We start from the raw sequence: 13,143 nt of genomic DNA on the forward strand, positions 1-13,143 counted from the left end.
GGGAGGATTAGCAGCAATCTTCCACTCCAGCTTATTAATTCATCAAAAACCCAGACAGAGCTTTAATTCATTTGAAAGCTTGACTCTTAGTCTTGTCCATCCAAATTGGAAGTCCCAAAAACCAGTTTTATTTGTTGTTATCTATCGTCCACCTGGTCGTTACTGTGAGTTTCTTTGTGAATTTTCAGACCTTTTGTCTGACTTAGTGCTTAGCTCAGATAAGATAATTATAGTGGGCGATTTTAACATCCACACAGATGCTGAGAATGACAGCCTCAACACTGCATTTAATCTATTATTAGACTCAATTGGCTTTGCTCAAAATGTAAATGAGTCCACCCACCACTTTAATCATACTTTAGATCTTGTTTTGACTTATGGTATGGAAATTGAAGACTTAACAGTATTCCCTGAAAACCCCCTTCTGTCTGATCATTTCTTAATAACATTTACATTTACTCTGATGGACTACCCAGCAGTGGGGAATAAGTTTCATTACAGTAGAAGTCTTTCAGAAAGCGCTGTAACTAGGTTTAAGGATATGATTCCTTCTTTGTTATGTTCTCTAATGCCATATACCAACACAGTGCAGAGTAGCTACCTAAACTCTGTGAGTGAGATAGATTATCTCGTCAATAGTTTTACATCCTCATTGAGCACAACTTTGGATGCTGTAGCTCCTCTGAAAAAGAGAGCTTTAAATCAGATGTGCCTGACTCTATGGTATAACTCACAAACTCGCAGCTTAAAGCAGATAACCCGTAAGTTGGAGAGGAAATGGCGTCTCACTAATTTAGAAGATCTTCATTTAGCCTGGAAAAAGAGACTGTTGCTCTATAAAAAAGCCTTTCTTCTTCTTCTTTTCAGCACTGTAGCCAGGCTGACAAAGAGTCAGAGCTCTATTGAGCCGAGTATTCCTTTAACTTTAACTAGTAATGACTTCATGACTTTCTTTGCTAATAAAATTTTAACTATTAGAGAAAAAATTACTCATAACCATCCCAAAGACATATCGTTCGTTATCTTTGCCTGCTTTCAGTGATGCCGGTATTTGGTTAGACTCTTTCTCTCCAATTGTTCTGTCTGAGTTATTTTCATTAGTTACTTAAGTGCGCGGGTATGTATGCGTGTATGTTTGTATCTCCTGTTCTTTTCAACCCAATGTGGGTAAATGTAGATGTCAAAGAAATGCTTATTTTGTAAAACTCAAAATAAATGATCAATCAGTCAATATGTATGTATATGTACATGTATATGTGTGTGTATATATGTATACATGTGTGTGTGTGTATGTATGTATATGTGTATATGTGTAGGGGTATGTATATGTAGGTATAAATGTATGTATGTGTATATATATGTATTGTATATTTATGTGTTAGTGGGTATGTATATAGGTATATATGTGAGTGTGTATATGTGTGTGTATGTGTATATATGTATATAATGTGTGTGTATGTATGTACGTATACAGGTATATATGCACGGCCCAAGCAGAGGGTCACCCCCTAGAGCCTGGTCTGCTTGAGGTTTCTTCCTAAGAGGGAGTTTTTCCTCACCACAGTTGCCTAGTTCTTGCTCTGGGGGTCGGCAGGGTTAATATGGAGTGACTTGGGCCAGGTTTGTTGTGATTTGGCGCTTTATACATAACATACTTATACATGAATTGAAATGTAATTGAATATTGAAGTGTATGTCTGTGTTGATATGTAGTGTGTTGTGAATTTGTGTATATGTTGTTATGACTGTTATAATTGTTGGACTCATTCTAGCAGGGGTGGGTGTGAATAAGCTTTGCTTCTGTCCACACCCTTTCGGACTCACAGGCTTGTTTATATAACATTCATATTATTGGTATGTTTCTGTTCTTTCAGATTTGTATGTGTGCCGAATAAATCCATTCATTCTTTCATACTTCCTCCAAACCATCAACATGTCTATTAGACCCCATTCCTACCAGGCTGCTCAAGGAAGCCCTACCATTAATTAATGCTTCGATCTTAAATATGATCAATCTATCTTTGTTAGTTGGTTATGTACCACAGGCTTTTAAGGTGGCAGTAATTAAACCATTACTTAAAAAGCCATCACTTGACCCAGCTATCTTAGCTAATTATAGGCCAATCTCCAACCTTCCTTTTCTCTCAAAAATTCGTGAAAGGGTAGTTGTAAAACAGCTAACTGATCATCTGCAGAGGAATGGTCTATTTGAAGAGTTTCAGTCAGGTTTTAGAATTCATCACAGTACAGAAACAGCATTAGTGAAGGTTACAAATGATCTTCTTATGGCCTCAGACAGTGGACTCATCTCTGTGCTTGTTCTGTTAGACCTCAGTGCTGCTTTTGATACTGTTGACCATAAAATTTTATTACAGAGATTAGAGCATGCCATAGGTATTAAAGGCACTGCGCTGCGGTGGTTTGAATCATATTTGTCTAATAGATTACAATTTGTTCATGTAAATGGGGAATCTTCTTCACAGTTAATTATGGAGTTCCACAAGGTTCTGTGCTAGGACCAATTTTATTCACTTTATACATGCTTCCCTTAGGCATTATTATTAGACAGCATTGCTTAAATTTTCATTGTTACGCAGATGATACCCAGCTTTATCTATTCATGAAGCCAGAGGACACACACCAATTAGTAAAACTGCAGGATTGTCTTACAGACATAAAGACATGGATGACCTCTATTTTCCTGCTTTTAAATTCAGATAAAACTGAAGTTATTGTACTTGGCTCCACAAATCTTAGAAACATGGTGTCTAACCAGATCCTTACTCTGGATGGCATTACCCTGACCTCTAGTAATACTGTGAGAAATCTTGGAGTCATTTTTGATCAGGATATGTCATTCAAAGCGCATATTAAACAAATATGTAGGACTGCTTTTTTACATTTGCGCAATATCTCTAAAATTAGAAAGGTCTTGTCTCAGATTAATGCTGAAAAACTAATTCATGCATTTATTTCCTCTAGGCTGGACTATTGTAATTCATTATTATCAGGTTGTCCTAAAAGTTCCCTGAAAAGCCTTCAGTTAATTCAAAATGCTGCAGCTAGAGTACTGACAGGGACTAGAAGGAGAGAGCATATCTCACCCATATTGGCCTCTTTTCATTGGCTCCCTGTTAATTCCAGAATAGAATTTAAAATTCTTCTTCTTACTTATAAGGTTTTGAATAATCAGGTCCCATCTTATCTTAGGGACCTCATAGTACCATATCACCCCAATAGAGCACTTCGCTCTCAGACTGCAGGCTTACTTGTAGTTCCTAGGGTTTGTAAGAGTAGAATGGGAGGCAGAGCCTTCAGCTTTCAGGCTCCTCTCCTGTGGAACCAGCTCCCAATTCAGATCAGGGAGACAGACACCCTCTCTACTTTTAAGATTAGGCTTAAAACTTTCCTTTTTGCTAAAGCTTATAGTTAGGGCTGGATCAGGTGACCCTGAACCATCCCTTAGTTATGCTGCTATAGACATAGACAGCTGGGGGGTTCCCATGATGCACTGAGTGTTTCTTTCTCTTTTTGCTCTGTATGCACCACTCTGCATTTAATCATTAGTGATTGATCTCTGCTCCCCTCCACAGCATGTCTTTTTCCTGGTTCTCTCCCTCAGCCCCAACCAGTCCCAGCAGAAGACTGCCCCTCCCTGAGCCTGGTTCTGCTGGAGGTTTCTTCCTGTTAAAAGGGAGTTTTTCCTTCCCACTGTTGCCAAGTGCTTGCTCATAGGGGGGTCGTTTTGACCGTTGGGTTTTTTCTGTAATTATTGTATGGCTTTTGCCTTACAATATAAAGCGCCTCGGGACAACTGTTGTTGTGATTTGGCGCTATATAAATTAAATTGATTTCATTTGATTTGATATTTCAAGTCGGCGGCACTGCAGTCTAAAGGATGTACGAGAAAGAGATCATGTGTTTGAAGGTGTTTTTGTGTTTATCACGTGTCGCCAATGCTCCCCCCCCACCCTCCCACCTGCCACGTTTAACATTCTGAGCATCGTTCAGCTCTTTATATTCTTACATTTCCTACAGAGGATTTACTGGTGACTTCAGCACTCCCTGCTCTGTTGCTTGGCATCATTTCATTGGTTGCTTTACCTCACAGTGTTATTTTTGATGCTCAGCTTATCAGTAACACAAAAGAAAAGTAATGTACAAAAATGTGTACATATACATAACGTATTCATCAGCTGGTTGTCAGCGATGAAAGTCAGTTTTATTCAACTTTTCACTAGCAGGTTTAGCTAAGCTACTCAACAGGATAAGTCTGTTCAACAATGTTGCCTGTGGAGGAACAGGCAGAGTGGATGGTCGTAAACACAGGCAGATTGGTACACAGGAAGGCGGTTCATCTATTGACACTCTCCATGAGGGAAACAGCACATGTATGTTTTATAAGTGTTGAACGTACTGAGACATTCACTTATCTTCTCAGTAACATTCCTCTCTTTGATATTCCTGGGAAGATCTCATTGGGTCATGAGGTCCCTGCACAAAGGTGTCCAGCGATGAAGATAGCTTTGTAGTAGAAGGACCGTCTGTAGAGTCCTGTTGCTTCCTGTTTTACTGCATGGTTGGGAGACTTGGAGGCTAACTAGTCACCTCAGACGAGGACAAGATGCCTTCGGTACCATATCTCCTCTGCACATCATTGGGTCACGCTGCAATGACTTTGTGTCAAATGAACTGTTACTTAAGGAGAGTCATATATCAAATCAAATTTATTAATTTGTATAGCACCAGTTCATGACAAAATCACCTCAAGGTGCTTCACACAACACAGAAAACACAACAAAGAATTAAACAATTAAAACATGATAAAAGCAACCCATAAATGTCTGCTTTTTGAGTCATCCATCTGTGTTGTGTCATGTGCGCCTCTTTTCCCTGCCTCTGGTGTGTGTGTGTGTGTGTGTGTATCAAATCAAATCAAATCAATTTTATTTATATAGCGCCAAATCACAACAACAGTTGCCCCAAGGCGCTTTATATTGTAAGGCAAAAGCCATACAATAATTACGGAAAAACACCGACAGTCAAAACGACCCCGTATGATGCAACAGGAAGAAACCTCCAGCAGAACCAGGCTCAGGGAGGGGCAGTCTTCTGCTGGGACTGGTTTAGCAAAAAGGAAAGTTTTAAGCCTAATCTTAAAAGTAGAGAGGGTGTCTGTCTCCCTGATCTGAATTGGGAGCTGGTTCCACAGGAGAGGAGCCTGAAAGCTGAAGGCTCTGCCTCCCATTCTACTCTTACAAACCCTAGGAACTACAAGTAAGCCTGCAGTCTGAGAGCGAAGCGCTCTATTGGGGTGATATGGTACTATGAGGTCCCTAAGATAAGATGGGACCTGATTATTCAAAACCTTATAAGTAAGAAGAAGAATTTTAAATTCTATTCTAGAATTAACAAGGAGCCAATAAAGAGAGGCCAATATGGGTGAGATATGCTCTCTCCTTCTAGTCCCCGTTAGTACTCTAGCTGCAGCATTTTGAATTAACTGAAGGCTTTACAGGGAACTTTTAGGACAACCTGATAATAATGAATTACAATAGTCCAGCCTAGAGGAAATAAATGCATGAATTAGTTTTTCAGCATCACTCTGAGACAAGACCTTTCTGATTTTAGAGATATTGCACAAATGTAAAAAAGCAGTCCTACATATTTGTTTAATATGCGCTTTGAATGACATATCCTGATCAAAAATGACTCCAAGATTTCTCACAGTATTACTAGAGGTCAGGGTAATGCCATCCAGAGTAAGGATCTGGTTAGACACCATGTTTCTAAGATTTGTGGGGCCAAGTACAATAACTTCAGTTTTATCTGAATTTAAAAGCAGGAAATTAGAGGTCATCCATGTCTTTATGTCTGTAAGACAATCCTGCAGTTTTACTAATTGGTGTGTATCCTCTGGCTTCATGGATAGATAAAGCTGGGTATCATCTGCGTAACAATGAAAATTTAAGCAATGCTGTCTAATAATACTGCCTAAGGGAAACATGTATAAAGTGAATAAAATTGGTCGTAGCACAGAACCTTGTGGAACTCCATAATTAACTTTAGTCTGTGAAGAAGACTCCCCATTTACATGAACAAATTGTAATCTATTAAATAAATATGATTCAAACCACCGCAGCGCAGTGCCTTTAATACCTATGGCATGCTCTAATCTCTAATAAAATTTTATGGTCAACAGTATCAAAAGCAGCACTGAGGTCTAACAGGACAAGCACAGAGATGAGTCCACTGTCCGAGGCCATAAGAAGATCATTTGTAACCTTCACTAATGCTGTTTCTGTACTATGATGAATTCTAAAACCTGACTGAAACTCTTCAAATAGACCATTCCTCTGCAGATGATCAGTTAGCTGTTTTACAACTACCCTTTCAAGAATTTTTGAGAAAAAAGGAAGGTTGGAGATTGGCCTATAATTAGCTAAGATAGCTGGCTCAAGTGATGGCTTTTTAAATAATGGTTTAATTACTGCCACCTTAAAAGCCTGTGGTACATAACCAACTAATAAAGACAGATTGATCATATTTAAGATCGAAGCATTAATTAATGGTAGGGTTTCCTTGAGCAGCCTGGTAGGAATGGGGTCTAATAGACATGTTGATGGTTTGGAGGAAGTAACTAATGAAAATAACTCGGACAGAACAATCGGAGAGAAAGAGTCTAACCAAATACCGGCATCACTGAAAGCAGCCAAAGAACAACCCCAGGCTATCTATGAAGCCCACCTCATTTTCTGGACACCACTCAGAGAGCCAGCAATTCAAGGAGAACATGCGGCTAAACATGTCGCTCTCAACACTCACTCCCGGTCCGATTGGGGAGGGACCCAGAGAAAACTACAGAGTCCGACATTGTTTTTGCAAAGTTACACACCGATTCAATGTTAATTTTAGTGACCTCCGATTAGCGTAACCGGGTGTCATTACTGCCGACGTGAATTACAATCTTATCAAATTTACGCTTAGCCTTAGCCAGCAGTTTCAAATTTCCTTCAATGTCGCCTGCTCTGGCCCCCGGAAGACAACTGACTATGGTTGCTGGTGTCACTAACTTCACATTTCTCAAAACAGAGTCGCCAATAACCAGAGTTTGTTCCTCGGCGGGTGTGTCACCGAGTGTGGAAAAACGGTTAGAAATGTGAACGGGTTGGCGGTGTACATGGGGCTTCTGTTTAGGGCTATGCTTCCTCCTCACAGTCACCCAGTCGGCCTGCTTTCCCGGCTGCTCGGGATCTGCTGGAAGGGAACTAACGGCGGCTAAGCTACCTTGGTCCGCACCAACTACATGGGCCTGGCTAGCTGTAGAATTTTCCACGGTGCGGAGCCGAGTCTCCAATTCGCCCAGCCTGGCCTCCAAAGCTACGAATAAGCTACACTTATTACAAGTACCATTACTGCTAAAGGAGGCCGAGGAATAACTAAACATTTCACACCCAGAGCAGAAAAGTGCGGGAGAGACAGGAGAAGCCGTCGTGCTAAATCGGCTAAGAGCTAGTAGCTGCGCTAAGCTAGCGGATTCCTAAAAACACACAAAGTGAATAATGTGTAAATAATTTAGAGGTGATTCAGCAGAGGGAGTGCTTTAGTTAAGGCACGTGAAGATTACACTGTGAAACAAATCATTATCTAGTTATCTAGATCAATCTAACTGCACAGATTAAACAGCTAACAGATACAGCAAAACACCGCTGTGCTCCGGAACAGGAAGTGATACAATACCGCAGTGACAGCCAACCACCAGTAGAGGCCAGTGAAAAGTGACAAAATCACAGGACAAAATGTTCCAAGAAAGATTCAAGATTAGTTTATTTGCCATTTGTAGTTAAACAAAACACATAGGAAATGATTGTGCAAAAAGCTCAGTGCATCACACACAAAGAAAACAACATTAGACAGACATGGAACAAATAATCACATAAAGACACATAAAGACCTGCTGTAACCAGGTTTCTGTAAGGCAGAATAAATCAATATGTTGATCAATTATTATATCATTTACTAACAGGGACTTAGAAGAGAGAGACCTAATGTTTAATAAACCACATTTAACTGTTTTAGTCTGTGGTGCAGTTGAAGGTACTATATTATTTTTTCTTTTTGAATTTTTATGCTTAAATAGATTTTTACTGGTTGTTGGTGGTCTGGGAGCAGGCACCGTCTCTACGGGGATGGGGTATTGGGGGGATGGCAGGGGGAGAGAAGCTGCAGAGAGGTGTGTAAGACTACAACTCTGCTTCCTGGTCCCAACCCTGGATAGTCACGGTTTGGAGGGTTTAATAAAATTGGCCAGATTTCTAGAGATGAGAGCTGCTCCATCCAAAGTGGGATGGATGCCGTCTCTCCTAACAAGACCAGGTTTTCCCCAGAAACTTTGCCAATTATCTATGAAGCCCACCTCATTTTTTGGACACCACTCAGACAGCCAGCAATTCAAGGAGAACATGTGGCTAAACATGTCACTCCCGGTCCGATTGGGGAGGGGCCCAGAGAATACTACAGAGTCCGACATTGTTTTTGCAAAGTTACACACCGATTCAATGTTAATTTTAGTGACCTCCGATTGGCGTAACCGGGTGTCATTACTGCCGACGTGAATTACAGTCTTACCGAATTTACGCTTAGCCTTAGCCAGCAGTTTCAAATTTCCTTCAATGTCGTCTGCTCTGGCCCCCGGAAGACAATTGACTATGGTTGCTGGTGTCGCTAACTTCACATTTCTCAAAACAGAGTCGCCAATAACCAGAGTTTGACCCAGCCGGCCTGCTTTCCCGGCTGCTCGGGATCTGCTGGGGGACAGCTAACGGCGGCTAAACTACCTTGGTCCGCACCGACTACAGGGGCCTGGCTAGCTGTAGGATTTTCCAAGGTGTGGAGCTGAGTCTCCAATTCGCCCAGCCTGGCCTCCAAAGCTACGAATAAGCTACACTTATTACAAGTACCATTACTGCTAAAAGAGGCCGAGGAATAATTAAACATTTCACACCCAGAGCAGAAAAGTGCGGGAGAGACAGGAGAAGCCGCCATGCTAAATCGGCTAAGAGCTAGTAGCTGCACTAAGCTAGCGGATTCCTAAAAACACACAAAGTGAATAATGTGTAAATAATTTAGAGGTGATTCAGCAGAGGGAGTGCTTTAGTTAAGGCACGTGAAGATTACACTGTGAAACAAATCGTTATCTAGTTATCTAGATCAATCTAACTGTGCAGATTAAACAGCTAACAGATACAGCAAAACACCGCTGTGCTCCGGAACAGGAAGTGATACAATACCGCAGTGACAGCCAACCACCAGTATAGGCAAGCAAGAGTCGCGTTGTCAGACAGAACAATTGGAGAGAAACAGTCTAACCAAATACCAGCATTACAGAAAGCAGCCAAAGATAACGATATGTCTTTGGGATGGTTATGAGTAATTTTTTCTCTAATAGTTAAAATTTTATTAGCAAAGAAAGTAATGAAGTCATTACTAGTTAAAGTTAAAAGAATACTCGGCTCAATAGAGCTCTGACTCTTTGTCAGCCTGGCTACAGTGCTGAAAAGAAACCTGGGATTGTTCTTATTTTCTTCAATTAGTGATGAGTAGTAAGATGTCCTAGCTTACGGAGGGCTTTTTTATAGAGCAACAGACTCTTTTTCCAGGCTAAGTGAAGATCTTTTAAACTAGTGAGACGCCATTTCCTCTCCAACTTACAGGTTATCTGCTTTAAGCGGCGAGTTTGTGAGTTATACCACGGAGTCAGGCACTTCTGATTTAATGCTCTCTTTTTCAGAGGAGCTACAGCATCCAAAGTTGTGCTCAATGAGCATGTAAAAGTATTGACGAGATAATCTATCTCACTCACAGAGTTTAGGTAGCTACTCTGCACTGTGTTGGTATATGGCATTGGAGAACATAACAAAGAAGGAATCATATCCTTAAACCTAGTTACAGCGCTTTCAGAAAGACTTCTACTGTAATGAAACTTATTCCCCACTGCTGGGTAGTCCATTAAAGTAAATGTAAATGTTATTAAGAAATGATTAAGACAGAAGGGGGTTTTCAGGGAATACTGTTAAGTCTTCAATTTCAATCAATATGTTGATCAATTATTGTATCATTTACTAACAGGGACTTAGAAGAGAGAGACCTAATGTTTAATAAATCACATTTAACTGTTTTAGTCTGCGGTGCAGTTGAAGGTGCTACATTATTTTTTCTTTTTGAATTTTTATGCTTAAATAGATTTTTGCTGGTTATTGGTAGTCTGGGAGCAGGCATCGTCTCTACGGGGATGGGGTATTGGGGGGATGTCAGGGGGAGAGAAGCTGCAGAGAGGTGTGTAAGACTACAACTCTGCTTCCTGGTCCCAACCCTGGATAGTCACGGTTTGGAGGGTTTAATAAAATTGGCCAGATTTCTAGAAATGAGAGCTGCTCCATCCAAAGTGGGATGGATGCCGTCTCTCCTAACAAGACCAGGTTTTCCCCAGAAACTTTGCCAATTATCTATGAAGCCCACCTCATTTTTTTGGACACCACTCAGACAGCCAGCAATTCAAGGAGAACATGCAGCTAACCAGAGTTTGTTCCTCGGCGGGTGTGTCGCCGAGTGGGGAAAAACGGTTAGAGATGTGAATGGGTTGGTGGTGTACAGGGGGCTTGTGTATAGGACTACGCTTCCTCCTCACAGTCACCCAGCCGGCCTGCTTTCCCGGCTGCTCGGGATCTCCTGGGGGACAGCTAACGGCGGCTAAGCTACCTTGGTCCGCACCGACTACAGGGGCCTGGCTAGCTGTAGGATTTTCCACGGTGCAGAGCCGAGTCTCCAATTCGCCCAGCCTGGCCTCCAAAGCTAAGAATAAGCTACACTTATTACAAGTACCATTACTGCTAAAGGAGGCCGAGGAATAACTAAACATTTCACACCCAGAGCAGAAAAGTGCGGGAGAGACAGGAGAAGCCGCCATGCTAAACCGGCTAAGAGCTAATAGCTGCGCTAAGCTAGGGGATTCCTAAAAACACACAAAGTGAATAATGTGTAAATAATTTAGAGGTGAATTCAGCAGAGGGAGTGCTTTAGTTAAGGCACGTAAAGATTACACTGGGAAACAAATCGTTATCTAGTTATCTAGATCAATCTAACTACGCAGATTAAACAGCTAACAGATACAGAAAAACACCGCTGTGCTCCGGAACAGGAAGTGATACAATACCGCAGTGAGAGCCAACCACCAGTAGAGGCCAGTAAAGCGTCTTCCTGGTGTATGTGTGTGTGTGTGTGTGTGTGTGTGCAGGGGCGTCGGACTAGGGGGGTAAAGGGTACTATGTACCCAGGGTCCAGAGCATGGGGGGCGGGCCACAAAAAACTGGCATTAAATATATTTTTGTGTTGCATGTTATTAATGTCCATCCAATTCATGTTGTAAAACAATATAATTAGAATGAATGTATAAATGTTGCAAAACATAATTCTGCTCTAACAATAATACTGAAAGATCTCTGAGGGCCCTTCCACCCCTGCACAGTTGTACAATGGTTTAGTCCAGGCGCACACGCTGCTACACACACCCCCCCCCACACACACACACACACCCCAAACGGGATCTCACAGAAAAAAGAGGTGTTTAGTCGTGCTGAATCAACTAATCAATTTAATCGATTATTAAAATAGTTGTCAACTAATTTAGTCATCAATTAGTTGTTAAATAACTTTGTTTTACCGCAAATGTTTCGTTTCTTCCATATAAATCAACCGTTTCTGCAGCGCAGCTTTGCTTTGAACCTTGAACCAATCGAAGCAGTGATTCGCAGATTGAAGCAGTGATTCGCAGATCAAAGCAGTGCTTTGGTTGGGTGCTTTGTTGATTAAGTGCTTTATTTCACTTAATCTTAATTTTTCCCCACTAAAACCCCAAAGAGCATATGTCTGTGAGAAACATTTACCTTTTTATGTTAATCTGACGTGTTATGGTCTTCTGAAACAGTTGATAGATGTATTTTATACTTAAAAACGGGACCAATGCTAACGCATTAGCATGTCTATGGTGTTTTCAATGCTGAAGTTAGCATTAAGCTGTTGCAGCTGTCAGCACATTTGTTTTTTGTATAATAATTCATGGCTGAGCGTTTGTTGTTGTAAAAGAGTCAAATGTATTACAAATTGTAATATTTTATTCATTTATTTTTATTTATATATCAATAATAATAATAATAATAATAATAATAATAATAATAATAGTAGAAACAACTACAATAATAATAATAATAACTAATAATGCCACAATACAGTTTTAGAGAAACGGACAAAACAAATCTGATAAAACAAAACAGAAAAGATTAAACCAACTAACAATGAACATAAATAAATATAGAAATAACTGTTTCCTGTGAACATCTAGTGACTCTTAAACCTTCACTTCATCCTTGTTTTATTTAAGTTTAATGACAATTTGTTTTGGTCAAACCACATCTAAGCTGTGTTTTTACATAAGAAAAAAATAAAATGCAGTAAACTGCACATTTTTGTCTTTTTTCATGAAAATATCTTATTAAATATAACATATTACACTTTTGTCAGGCCTTTAAAATACTTTTGTGGACTCTTGCTGTAATATGTTGGCAGTGGTTGAGATCGTTGCTGTAGGCATCTAAACCTGATGGAAATCTCTTTGTGGTGTGTCAGTGATGTATGTATGTGCAAAATAAAACAAAACACTACTCCAGGTATGTTTTTGACAAGAATATAACATAACTTTGTTACAAGGTCAAACGTTGATGTTGTGTGACAAAGGCCTTTTAATAATAACTCAAAGAAATAATGGCAAAACTCACATTAAGTAAAAAACAACAACAAAACAATTAATCAAAAAATAATCGACCGATGAACTGATTAGTAAAATAATCGTTAGTTGCAGGCCTAGTATTTAGGCTGAAATAAAATGTCTTTCCTAAAAAAATCAAAGTCCGGATTTCAAAAAAGAAGAGAAAAAAGGACGGAAAGAAAACTAAATGAGGGAAAGCAGCTGCTAATCAAATTCTTTGAAAAGAGAGGTGAGCTTGAAAGCTAGCTATATTGAGTTGGGGGGTCTGGGGGACCAAATTGCACCATTTTCTAGATAAATGGTGCAATTTGGTGCATTCCTGT

This window comes from Thalassophryne amazonica, chromosome 16 (genome assembly GCF_902500255.1).
Source record: "Thalassophryne amazonica chromosome 16, fThaAma1.1, whole genome shotgun sequence".
In the NCBI taxonomy this organism is placed as follows: domain Eukaryota; kingdom Metazoa; phylum Chordata; class Actinopteri; order Batrachoidiformes; family Batrachoididae; genus Thalassophryne; species Thalassophryne amazonica.